The sequence below is a fragment of the Phyllopteryx taeniolatus genome, unplaced genomic scaffold, assembly GCF_024500385.1.
Source record: "Phyllopteryx taeniolatus isolate TA_2022b unplaced genomic scaffold, UOR_Ptae_1.2 contig_144, whole genome shotgun sequence".
Lineage (NCBI taxonomy): Eukaryota > Metazoa > Chordata > Actinopteri > Syngnathiformes > Syngnathidae > Phyllopteryx > Phyllopteryx taeniolatus.
This window is the reverse complement of record NW_026903066.1, coordinates 11,550-23,005: the sequence shown is the minus strand read 5'-3', so window position 1 is coordinate 23,005 and position 11,456 is coordinate 11,550. Positions and strand designations below refer to the sequence as shown.

The 11,456-nt window shown below is 49.9% G+C and overlaps 5 non-coding genes across 5 annotated transcripts; 3 read left to right on the top strand and 2 right to left on the bottom strand.

The window, feature by feature from the left end:
- Positions 1–8,645: 8,645 nt before the first annotated feature.
- On the bottom strand, positions 8,646–8,716 carry trnag-gcc (transfer RNA glycine (anticodon GCC)). Its single transcript has one exon. It is a non-coding gene; the product is annotated as a tRNA-Gly (tRNA).
- A 136-nt stretch (positions 8,717–8,852) lies between these two features.
- trnal-cag (transfer RNA leucine (anticodon CAG)) lies at positions 8,853–8,934 on the top strand. The gene has a single exon. It is a non-coding gene; the product is annotated as a tRNA-Leu (tRNA).
- Positions 8,935–10,061: 1,127 nt separating this feature from the next.
- Positions 10,062–10,132, bottom strand: trnag-ccc (transfer RNA glycine (anticodon CCC)). Its single transcript has one exon. It is a non-coding gene; the product is annotated as a tRNA-Gly (tRNA).
- Positions 10,133–10,264: 132 nt separating this feature from the next.
- On the top strand, positions 10,265–10,346 carry trnal-cag (transfer RNA leucine (anticodon CAG)). The gene has a single exon. It is a non-coding gene; the product is annotated as a tRNA-Leu (tRNA).
- Positions 10,347–11,054: 708 nt separating this feature from the next.
- trnal-cag (transfer RNA leucine (anticodon CAG)) lies at positions 11,055–11,136 on the top strand. The gene has a single exon. It is a non-coding gene; the product is annotated as a tRNA-Leu (tRNA).
- Positions 11,137–11,456: the final 320 nt, after the last annotated feature.

Sequence of the window (11,456 nt, the reverse complement as noted above, 5' to 3'; positions counted from 1 at the left end):
CTGTAGTTGGAACACACCCTCCGGTCCCCCTTCTTAAAAAGGGGGACCACCACCCCAGTCTGCCAATCCAGAGGCACTGTCCCCAATGTCCACGCGGATGTTGCAGAGGCGTGTCAACCAGGACAGCCCCACAACATCCAGAGCCTTTAGGAACTCCGGGCGAATCTCATCCACCCCCGGGGCCCTGCCACCGAGGAGCTTTTTAACTACCTCGGTGACCTCAAACCCAGAGATAGGAGAGCCCGCCTCAGAGAACCCACACTCTGCTTCCCCATGGGAAGGCGTGTCGGTGGAATTGAGGAGGTCTTCGAAGTATTCTCCCCACCGACTCACAACGTCCCGAGTCGAGGTCAGCAGCGCCCCATCCCCACTATACACAGTGTTGGTGGTGCACTGCTTTCCTCTCCTGAGACGTCGGATGGTGGACCAGAATTTCCTCGAAGCCGTCCGGAAGTCTTTCTCAATGGCCTCACCGAACTCCTCCCATGCCCGGGTTTTTGCTTCAGCGACCACCAGAGCTGCATTCCGCTTGGCCAGCCGGTACCCATCAGCTGCCTCAGGAGTCCCACAGGCCAAAAAGGCCCGATAGGACTCCTTCTTCAGCTTGACGGCATCCCTCACCGTTGGTGTCCACCAACGGGTTCGGGAATTGCCGCCACGACAGGCACCGACCACCTTACGGCCACAGCTCCGGTCGGCCGCCTCAGCAATGGAGGCGCGGAACATGGTCCACTCGGACTCGATGTCCCCCGCCTCCCCCGGAACATGAGCAAAGTTCTGTCGGAGGTGGGAGTTGAAACTCCTTCTGACAGGGGATTCTGCCAGACGTTCCCAGCAGACCCTCACAATACGTTTGGGCCTGCCACGTCGGACCGGCATCTTCCCCCACCATCGGAGCCAACTCACCACCAGGTGGTGATCAGTTGACAGCTCCGCCCCTCTCTTCACCCGAGTGTCCAAGACATGCGGCCGCAAGTCCGATGACACGACCACAAAGTCGATCATCGAACTGCGACCTAGGGTGTCCTGGTGCCAAGTGCACGTGTGGACACCCTTATGCTTGAACATGGTGTTCGTTATGGACAATCCGTGACGAGCACAGAAGTCCAATAACAGAACACCGCTTGGGTTCTGATCGGGGGGGCCGTTCCTCCCAATCGCGCCCTTCCAGGTCTCACTGTCATTGCCCACGTGAGCATTGAAGTCCCCCAACAGAACAATGGAGTCCCCAGCGGGAGCGCTCTCCAGCACCCCCTCCAAGGACTCCAAAAAGGGTGGGTACTCTGAACTGCTGTTTGGTGCATAGGCACAAACAACAGTCAGGACCCGTCCCCCCACCCGAAGGCGGAGGGAGGCTACCCTCTCGTCCACCGGGGTGAACCCCAACGTACAGGCGCCGAGCCGGGGGGCAATAAGTATACCCACACCTGCTCGGCGCCTCTCACCATGGGCAACTCCAGAGTGGAAGAGAGTCCAACCCCTCTCGAGAGGACTGGTACCAGAGCCCCAGGTGTGTGTGGAGGCGAGTCCGACTATATCGAGTCGGAACTTCTCGACCTCACACACCAGCTCGGGCTCCTTCCATGCCAGAGAGGTGACATTCCACGTCCCTAGAGCCAGCTTCTGTAGCCGGGGATCGGATCGCCAAGGTCCCCGCCTTCGGCCACCGCCCAGCTCACACTGCACCCGACCCCTATGGCCCCTCCCACAGGTGGTGAGCCCATGGGATTGGGGACCTTTCGGGCTGTGCCCGGCCGGGCCCCATGGGTGCAGGCCCGGCCACCAGGCGCTCGCCTTCGAGCCCCACCACCAGGCCTGGCTCCAGTGGGGGGCCCCGGTGGCCCGCGTCCGGGCAAGGGAAAACGAAGTCCATTGTTTGTCGTCATCATTAGGGGTCTTTGAGCCGTGCTTTGTCTGGTCCCTCACCTAGGACCTGTTTGTCATGGGTGACCCTGCCAGGGGCATAGAGCCCCAGACAACTTAGCTCCTAGGATCACTGGGACACACAAACCCCTCCACCACGACAAGGTGACGGCTCAAGGAGGGGACAACAAACAACAAACAACAATTGTGTAAAAAGATGCAGAGTCCTCAGTTCGAATGGCTAATATCGCAATAGTCCGGTGCAATGACCATTGTGCAAAGGGCACTGAGACTTCAAGGAGTGTATGCGGTTTAAAGTGACGAGTACTGCGATAATCTGGGACAATGGTTGTGCAAATGTTACAGATACTCCTCAATCAGTGTGCAAATGGAGCAGATGCTACTCTGGCATGAGTGGCCACTATATGCAAATAGTGCAGCACGGCGAGACAACTACAGTGAGTGCACGAGTAATACATAATACAGAAATGTGACAACGAACTCAAGTCAAAAAATTGCCAGCTTGTTGTAATGGAATTGTAAGTTAGCTGTTCAAGAAGTTGATTGCAAGAGGGAAGAAGCTGTTGGAATGTCTACTAGTTCTAGTTTGCATTGATCGGTAGCGCCTACCTGAGGGAAGGAGCTGGAAGAGCTGGTGACCAGGGTGGGGAGGGTCCGAGAGGATTTTGCACGCCCTTGTCTTAGTTCTGGCAGCGTGCAAGTCCTCAAGGGTGGGTAGGGGGGGTACCGACAATCCTTTCAGCAGTTTTGATTGTCCGTTGCAGTCGGAGTTTGTCCTTTTTTGTAGCAGCACCAAACCAGACTGTGATGGAAGAACACAGGACTGATTCGATGACCGCTGTGTAGAACTGTCTCAGCAGCTCCGGTGGCAGGCCATGCTTTCTCAGAAGCCGCAGGAAGTACATCCTCTGCTGGGCCTTTTTGAGGACGGAGTTGATGTTGGTCGCCCACTTCAGGTCCTGGGAGATTGTAATTCCCAGGAACTTGAAGGTCTCGACGGTTGACACAAGGCAGCTGGACAGCGTGAGGGGCAGCTGTGGCGAAGGATGCCTCCTGAAGTCCACGATCATCTCTACAGTCTTGAGCGTGTTCAGCTCCAGGTTGTGTCGGCCGCACCACAGCTCCAGCCGCTCCGCTTCCTGTCGATATGCAGACTCGTCACCGTCCTTGATGAGGCCGATGACAGTGGTGTCATCTGCAAACTTCAGGAGTTTGACAGTTGGGTTCGCTGAGGTGCAGTCGTTCGTGTAGAGAGAGAAGAGCAGCGGAGAGAGGACACAACCTTGGGGCGCCCCAGTGCTGATGCTGCGTGTGGATGAGGTGGCCTCCCCCAGCCTGACCTGCTGTGTCCTGCCCGTCAGAAAGCTGTAAATCCACTGGCAGATGGCAGGTGAGACGCTGAGCTGGAGAAGCTTGGATGAAAGGAGTTCAGGGATGATGGTGTTGAACGCTGAGCTGAAGTCCACGAACAGGATCCTCGCGTAGGTCCCTGCACTGTCGAGGTGTTCTAGGATGAAGTGCAGTCCCATGTTGACTGCATCATCCGCAGATCTGTTCGCTTGGTAGGCAAACCTACCTCAACATCTTCATTTCTGCCACCTCCAGCTCTGCTTCCTGTTGTCTCTTCAGTACCACTGTCTCTAATTCGTACATCATGGCTGGCCTCACTACTGTTTTATAAACTTTGCCCTTCATCCTAGCAGAGACTCTTCTGTCACATAACACACCCGACACCTTCCTCCACCCGTTCCAACCTGCTTGGACCCGTTTCTTCACTTCCTGACCACACTCCCCATTGCTCTGGATGGTTGACCCCAAGTATTTACAGTTCTCCACCCTTGCTATCTCTTCTCCCTGTAGCCTCACTCTTCCCCCTCCACCCCTCTCATTTATGCACATATATTCTGTCTTCCATCCATTTTCCGAGCCTCACTAGGGTCGCGGGCGTGCTGGAGCCTATCCCAGCTGTCATCGGGCAGGAGGCGGGGTACACCCTGAACTGGTTGCCAGCCAATCGCAGGGCACGTACAAACAAACAACCATTCGCACTCACATTCACACCTACACGCAATTTAGAGTCTCCAATTAATGCATGTTTTTGGGATGTGGGAGGAAACCGGAGTGCCCGGAGAAAACCCACACAGGCACGGGGAGAACATGCAAACTCCACACAGGCGGGGCCGGGGATTGAACCAAGATCCTCAGAACTGTGAGGACCACCGTACCGCCTATTTACATGATATAATTTGTAAATATTCAATTCTGCTTGTGAATTGTTGAAGGTGCGCTTGTGGATCAGTGGGCACGCGCGTTTACTTTTTAGACAAAAGTAACGCAATTTTGAACATATTCACACACACACAAGTTGACCATACTGTTGCTCACAAATAAACACTTCTGTCCTGAGTCTAGCCTCCACTACTCTTTCCCATAACTTCATTGTGTCTCATCAACTTTATTCCTCTGTAGTTCCCAGAGCTTTGCACATCACCTTTGTTCTTAAAAATGGGCACCAGTACACTTTTCCTCCATTCCTCAGGCATCTTCTCACGCACTAGAATTCTATTGAACAAGCTGGTCAAAAACTCCACACCCACCTCTCCTAGATGCTTCCATTCCTCCACAGGAATGTCATCAGGACCAACTGCCTTTCCATTTTCCAACTGCCTTTCCATTTTCCATCCTCTTTAAGGCCTTTCTAACTTCTCCCTTACTAATCATTGCCACTTCCTGGTCCACCACACTTGCCTCTTCTACTCTCCCTTCTCTCTCATTTTCCTCCTTCATCAACTCCTCAAAGTATTCTTTCCATCGAGCTAGCACACTGCTGGCACCAGTCAACATATTTCCATCTCAAACCTGAATCACCCTAACCTGCTGCACATCCTTCCCATCTCTATCCCTCTGTCTGGCCAGCCTGTATCGATCCTTTTCTCCTTCTTTAGTGTCCAACCTGCCATACATGTCATCATATGCCTCTTGTTTGGCCTTTGCCACCTCTACCTTTGCATCTCAATGTATTCCTTTCGCCTCTCCTCGGTCCTCTCAGTGTCCCACTTCTTCTTAGCTAACCTTTTTCCTTGTATTATTTCCTGTACTGTGTGGTTCCACCACCAAGTCTCCTTCTCTCCTTTCCTGCCAGAAGATACACCAAGTACTCTCCTGCCTGCCTCTTTGATCACCTTGGCTGCAGTGGTCCATTCTTCTGGAAGCTCCTCCCGTCCACCGAGACCCTGTCTCACCTCTTCTCGAAAAGCTGCACAACACTCGTCCTGTCTCAGCTTCTACCACATGGTTCTCTTCTCTGCCTTTGTCTTCCTAATCTTCCTCCCCACCACCAGAGTCATTTTACACACCACCATCCTATGCTGTCTTGCCACACTCTCCCCTACCACTACCTTACAGTTGGTAACCTCCTTCAGAATACATCGTCTGCACAAGATGTAATCCACCTGCGTGCTTCTACCTCCGTTCTTGTAGGTCACCCTATGTTCGTGCCTCTTCTGGAAAAAAGTGTTCACTACAGCCATTTGCATCCTTGTTGCAAAGTCTACCACCATCTGTCCCTCCAAGTTCCTTTCCTAGATGCCGTACTTTCCCATCACTTCTTCATCACCCCTATTAACTTCACCAACATGTCCATTACACTCTGCACCAATCACGACTCTCTCTCTGTTTGGGATGCTCTGAACTACTTCGTCTAGCTCCTTCCAGAATTTCTCTTTCACCTCTAGGTCACATCCTACCTGTGGGCCATAGCCACTAATCACATTACACACAACACCCTCAATTTCAAGTTTCAGCCTCATCACTCGATCTGATACTCTTTTCACCTCCAAGACATTCTTTGCCAACTCTTCTTTTAAAATAACCCCGACTCCATTTCTCTTCCCATCTACACCATGGTAAAATAATTTAAACCCTGCCCCTAAACTTCTAGCCTTACTGCCTTTCCACCTGGTCTCCTGGACACACAATATATCAACCTTACTCCTAATCATCATGTCAACCAACTCCCGAGATTTTCCTGTCATGGTCCCAACATTCAAAGTCCCCACATTCAGTTCTAGGCTCTGTGTTTTCCTCTTCTCTTTCTGCCGAAGAACCCGCTTTCCACCTCTTCTTCTTTGACTTCGACCCACAGTAGCTGAATTTCCAACGGCGCCCCGCAGGTTGACACCGCCGGTGGCGGACGTTGTTAACCCGGGCCACGACCGATCCGGTATGGAATTCTTTGGATGAACGCTCATATTTGTTTGGCAAGGTTTTAAGCTGGATGCCCTTCCTGACGCAACCCTCTGCATTTATCCGGGCTTGGGACCGGCCGACAGTTTGCACTGACTTGTGCCCCCCATAGGGCTGCATAGCTAATCCTTGAACAACTCCCTATTATCCACCGGGAAATGAAAGACTGAACAGAACCCTCCTACAAATGTTACGCACCCTACAGGAAGGAAAAAATTACAGTGGAAAGAACATTTATCACACATCCTCCATGCGTACAATTGTACTCGACACAAATCAACTGGGTACTCACCATTCTTTCTCCTGTATGGTAGAACACCAAGATTACCACTTGACCGACTTTATGACATAAAACCTGAAAGTGACAGCCAAACAAAACAAGCGTATGCTGATAAATGGTCTTCGCAACTGCGGCAAGCATACAAAATAGCTTCAGAAAATAGCTAGAAAAGCTCAGCTGAAGGGAAAAAGTACGATGAGCAACACACAAAAGGCATTCCTTTGCAACTTGGAGACCGAGTACTGGTCAGGAATCTCTCAGAACGCGGAGGACCTGGAAAACTAAGACCTTATTGGAAAATGTCTATCCACTAAGTTGTTAAAAATATTGGAAATTGTCCTGTTTACCAAGTTTGAGCAGAAACAGGAGCTTGAAATCTCAGAGTTTTGCACAGAAATATTCTATTACCAGTCAATTACCACTGGAAAAAGACCAGACTCAAAATATAAACTAAACAGGACAGAATACAGAGGAATACACATATCACTGGTCTTGTGTACCTGTGAATCAACGAAACAGAACTCAACCTCAGACCATGAACTCAGAGCTACATCCCCTGAATGTAAACCCTTAAGGCGAAGTACTCAATCACTGCCAAAACCAAGCACATCACCCCGAGTTGTTGTGCAAAACCCAAACATGTCAATCCCACCTGGCGCACTTCATTCAGTGCCAAGACCAGCGCCTATTGTCACAGTTCCAGCGGATGTTATACCGAACGAGACCTATGAAAGGGACAATGTCAATGAAACTATTCCTGTTGAAAACAATGATTTGGAAACGGCTACTTCAGGTGAACAATGTGATAATGTGTCAGATTCAAATGGACATGAGGATATCACAACAGCACGGAGATCAATCTGAACAGTGAAACCGAGGGAAATTCTCACCTACAACAAGTTTGGACAGCCATCTTACCAAGCATGGAAAACATGATGTTTGCCTGTGTACCGTACCCAATCCCCTACTACCCAGCACAACCTGACATGTACTATCACTCCCCACCCGTTTGGACATGTTAGGTGTTAGGACAAAAGATTACAAGGACCTTGATATATGATGTTTTTGTACTGTGTGTAGCCTGACTTGAGACATTGGTACAAGATGCCGGAGTCTTCTTTTAAAGCAGGGGAGAGTGTAGTAGGATTGAAAATGCCTAATCAAAGGTTTAATTTAAAACAGACACCCCCTTAATTTTCTGGGTGATTTACCAATGTTTTTATTGTTATGAGTTTATACAATAGCAAACCAGCAGATGGTGCTGTCGCTGTGGACCAGAGGGGTATGCGCAGCTTCAGAAGTAAAGACTGTGGCCGACTGATTAACATATCCTGTTGTTTGTCCGCAGTCTGTCCACCGTAGTTTATTGGGAAGACTATCTGTGTGCCACTTGTTGCTGCTCAGCTTTCCCGAGATCTGGCGCTAACACTAGTGTGGAGCATAAATATGCTATGGTAGTGTGGAATGAGTGGACTATTCAGAAAGGGTCTGGTTCAACAATGTTAAATGCTCTGTGTGATGTAGATACAAAAATAGTCAAGAGAGACAGAAAAAATATGAAAGCAATTGTGGAGTTCAGTGCATGCCAGGGACTTTCAAAGAGAGGAGACAGAGAATGACATGGCTGTCATCCAGGAAAACTTCCTTGAACTTTTGCAGATTCGAGGCAAATTTGACAAAACAGTTGCAGAAAAGATAGCAGATATTCCAAGAAATGGAAAGTATGCCCAAATAAGTGATGAAATACAAGATGCTGAAATGTCTGATTTAAAGGTAGATGAAAGTAAGGACCTGAGTAAAATGGAACAAGTATCTTTGGTGGTGCATGATGTGAAAAATGATGTCGTGGAAGGATTTCTCCATTTCACGCCAGATGATGGTTTAGACACAGTCACCTTTTTGCTATGATCAAAGACTCTCAGTAAATATAACATTGATTACACTGCCTGTATTGGGCAGTGTTATGACAGTACTGCAGTAATGTCCAGTGTTCACACTGGGGTTTAAGAAAAATTCAGAAGAGGTCCCTCGCGTAATCTACAAATTTTTGCCATGTGCGCCAAGTTGGTGAATTACATTCGCAAAGTCGACGCATATGACCCACTTCTGACAAGATGTGACCAACAAACACTTGGTTCCTGTCCTCGGTAGTCCAGTAACGGTAGGGGGAAGTGTGTGTTTTGCAAGCAGTTGAGTTTTACCTCAAATAGAGCTTAATATACACAAAACAGTCAACTGCATTGGCCAGGAATCGGACCCAGGCCTCCCGCGTGGCAGGTGAGAATTCTACCACTGAACCACCAATGCTTGGCATGGTGGCTCTTGCACTTTGACTACATTGCAATGCTCTCGAACGGGTCACCCGCCCACCGGATGAGCAGACCCCCTGGGGTGAATAAAGACCCAGACCCTTTTTTCCTTCGAAACAACGCAACATACTACTGTCAGGATGGCCGAGCGGTCCAAGGCGCTGCATTCAGGTTGCAGTCTCTATGGAGGCGTGGGTTCAAATCCCACTCCTGACAGTGTCTATTGTATAAAGACAATGTGTCCATTCTGTCATTCTTTTCCTTTTTGTGAGTGCGCCTCTGCTGGGGGAATTCAATGCTTACATGGCGAGTGAGAATGTGACCCGGAAGGGTGTGATAAAGGCGAACGCCTCCTCACCCCTCCCCGATCTGAGCGCGAGTCGTGCTTACTTATAGGAATAATGTGCTCGTCACAGACTGTCAATCATGAAAACGATCTTCATACATAAGGGTTTCGAGATGAGCACTTGACACCAGGACAACCAAAAGCCGCAGTTTGATGATCAACTTTGTGGTCATGTCATCGGGCTTGCTGCCGCATTTCTTGGACACTCGGGTCAAAAGAGGGGCGGAGCTGCAATCTGATTCCCACTGGGTGGTGTGTTTGCTTCGATGTTGGGGGCAGATGTTAGTTCGACCTGAAAGAGAATTACGTATTGTGAGGGTGTGCTGGTAATGTCTGGCAGAGTCCCCAGTCAGAAGGAGCTTCAACTCCCACCTCCGGCAAAACTTTGTCCATGTCCCGGGGGAAGCAGGGGACATTAAGTCCGAGTGGCAAATGTTCTGTCAACAGACTTTGTCTTCATTCTCATGCTCTTGACTTGGATTCCTACATTTCAGATGAGTATTGAGTCAGTAAGTCAGAGGCACTGGCATGCATATAAACATCAGAAAACTATGATGCAATGAAAAACAGCACAATCGAAGTCTGTCGGAGTGGCCAAGCCGTCCAAGCAACTCCATTCCGGTTGCAGTCTCGATGGGTATGCGGGTTGAAATTCTGCTTCTACTGTGATTAGACTGACAAAAACTGTCTGTTTCCTCTCCTTGGCTTTCCAGTCCAACAGAAATTGGTAAAACTAGGGTGTTATCATTGTTTCTGCCCTACACTGCCACGAAACAACACAAGGGATATTTGTGAGGACGGCCCAGCGCGCCAAGTTGGTGAACTGCGTTGATAAAGCCTCGCATATGACGCAGTTCTGACAAGATGTGACCAACAAACACTTGGTTCCTGTCCTCGGAAGTCCAGTACCGGTCGGGGAAAATGTGTGTTTTGCAAGCAGAAGGAGTTTGTACTCATTTACTTCAAACAGAGCTGAATATACACAAAACTGTCAAGCTGCATTGGCCGGCAATCGGACCCGGGCCTCCCGCGTGGGAGGCGAGAATTCTACCACTGAACCACCAATGCTTTGTATGGTGGTTCCTGCACTTTGACTACATTCCAATGCTCTTGAACGGGTCGCCCACCTGACAAGCAGACACCCTGGGGTGAATAAAGACCCGGATCCTTTGTTCCTTCTAAACAATGCAATGTACTACTGTCAGGATGGCCGAGCGGTCCAAGGCGCTGCATTCAGGTTGCGGTCTCTATGGAGGTGTGGGTTCAAATCCCACTCCTGACAGTGTCTACTGTATAAAGACAATGTGTCCATTCTGTCATTCTTTTCCTTTTTGTGTGTGCGCCTCTGCTGGGGGAATTCAATGCTCACATGGCGAGTGACAATGTGACCCAGAAGGGCGTGATAAAGGCGAACCCCTCCCTGATCTGAGCGCAAGTCTTGCACACTGATAGGAATAATGTGCTCGTCACAGACTGTCAATAATGAAAATCATCTTCACACATAAGGGTTTCCAGATGAGCACTTGACACCAGGACAACCAAAAGCGGCAGTTTGATGATCAACTTTGTGGTCATGTCATCGGGCTTGCTGCCGCATTTCATGGACACGAGGGTCAAAAGCGGGGCGGAGCTGCAATCTGATTCCCACTGGGTGGTGTGTTTGCTTCGATGTTGGGGGCAGATGTCAGTTCGACCTGAAAGAGAATTACGTATTGTGAGGTGTGCTGGTAATGTCTGGCAGAGTCCCCAGTCAGAAGAAGCTTCAACTCCCACCTCCGGCAAAACTTCCTCCATGTCCCGGGGGAAGCAGGGGACAAATGTGTGGCAGGCGAGAATTCTACCGCTGAACCACCAATGCTTGGTATGGTGGCTCTTGCACTTTGACTACATTCCAATGCTCTCGAACGGGTCGCCCACCGGATGAGCAGACCCCCTAGGGTGACTAAAGACCCGGACCCTTTGTTCCTTATAAACAACACAATGTACTACTGTCAGGATGGCCGAGCGGTCCTAGGTGCTGCATTCAGGTTGCAGTTGCTATGGAGGTGTGGGTTCAAATCCCACTCCTGACAGTGTATAAAGAGAATGTGTCCATTCTGTTGTTCTTTTCCTTTTTCTGAGTGCGCCTCTGCTGGGGGAATTCAATGCTCACATGGCGAGTGACAATGTGACCCGGAACGGCGTGATGAAGGCGAACGCCTCCTCACACCTCCCTGATCTGAGTGCGAGTCGTGCTTACTTATAGGAATAATGTGCTCGTCACAGACTGTCAATAATGAAAACCATCTTCACACATAAGGGTTTCCAGATGAGCACTTGACACCAGGACAACCTAAAGCCGCAGTTTGATGATCAACTTTGTGGTCATGTCATCAGGCTTGCTGCCGCATTT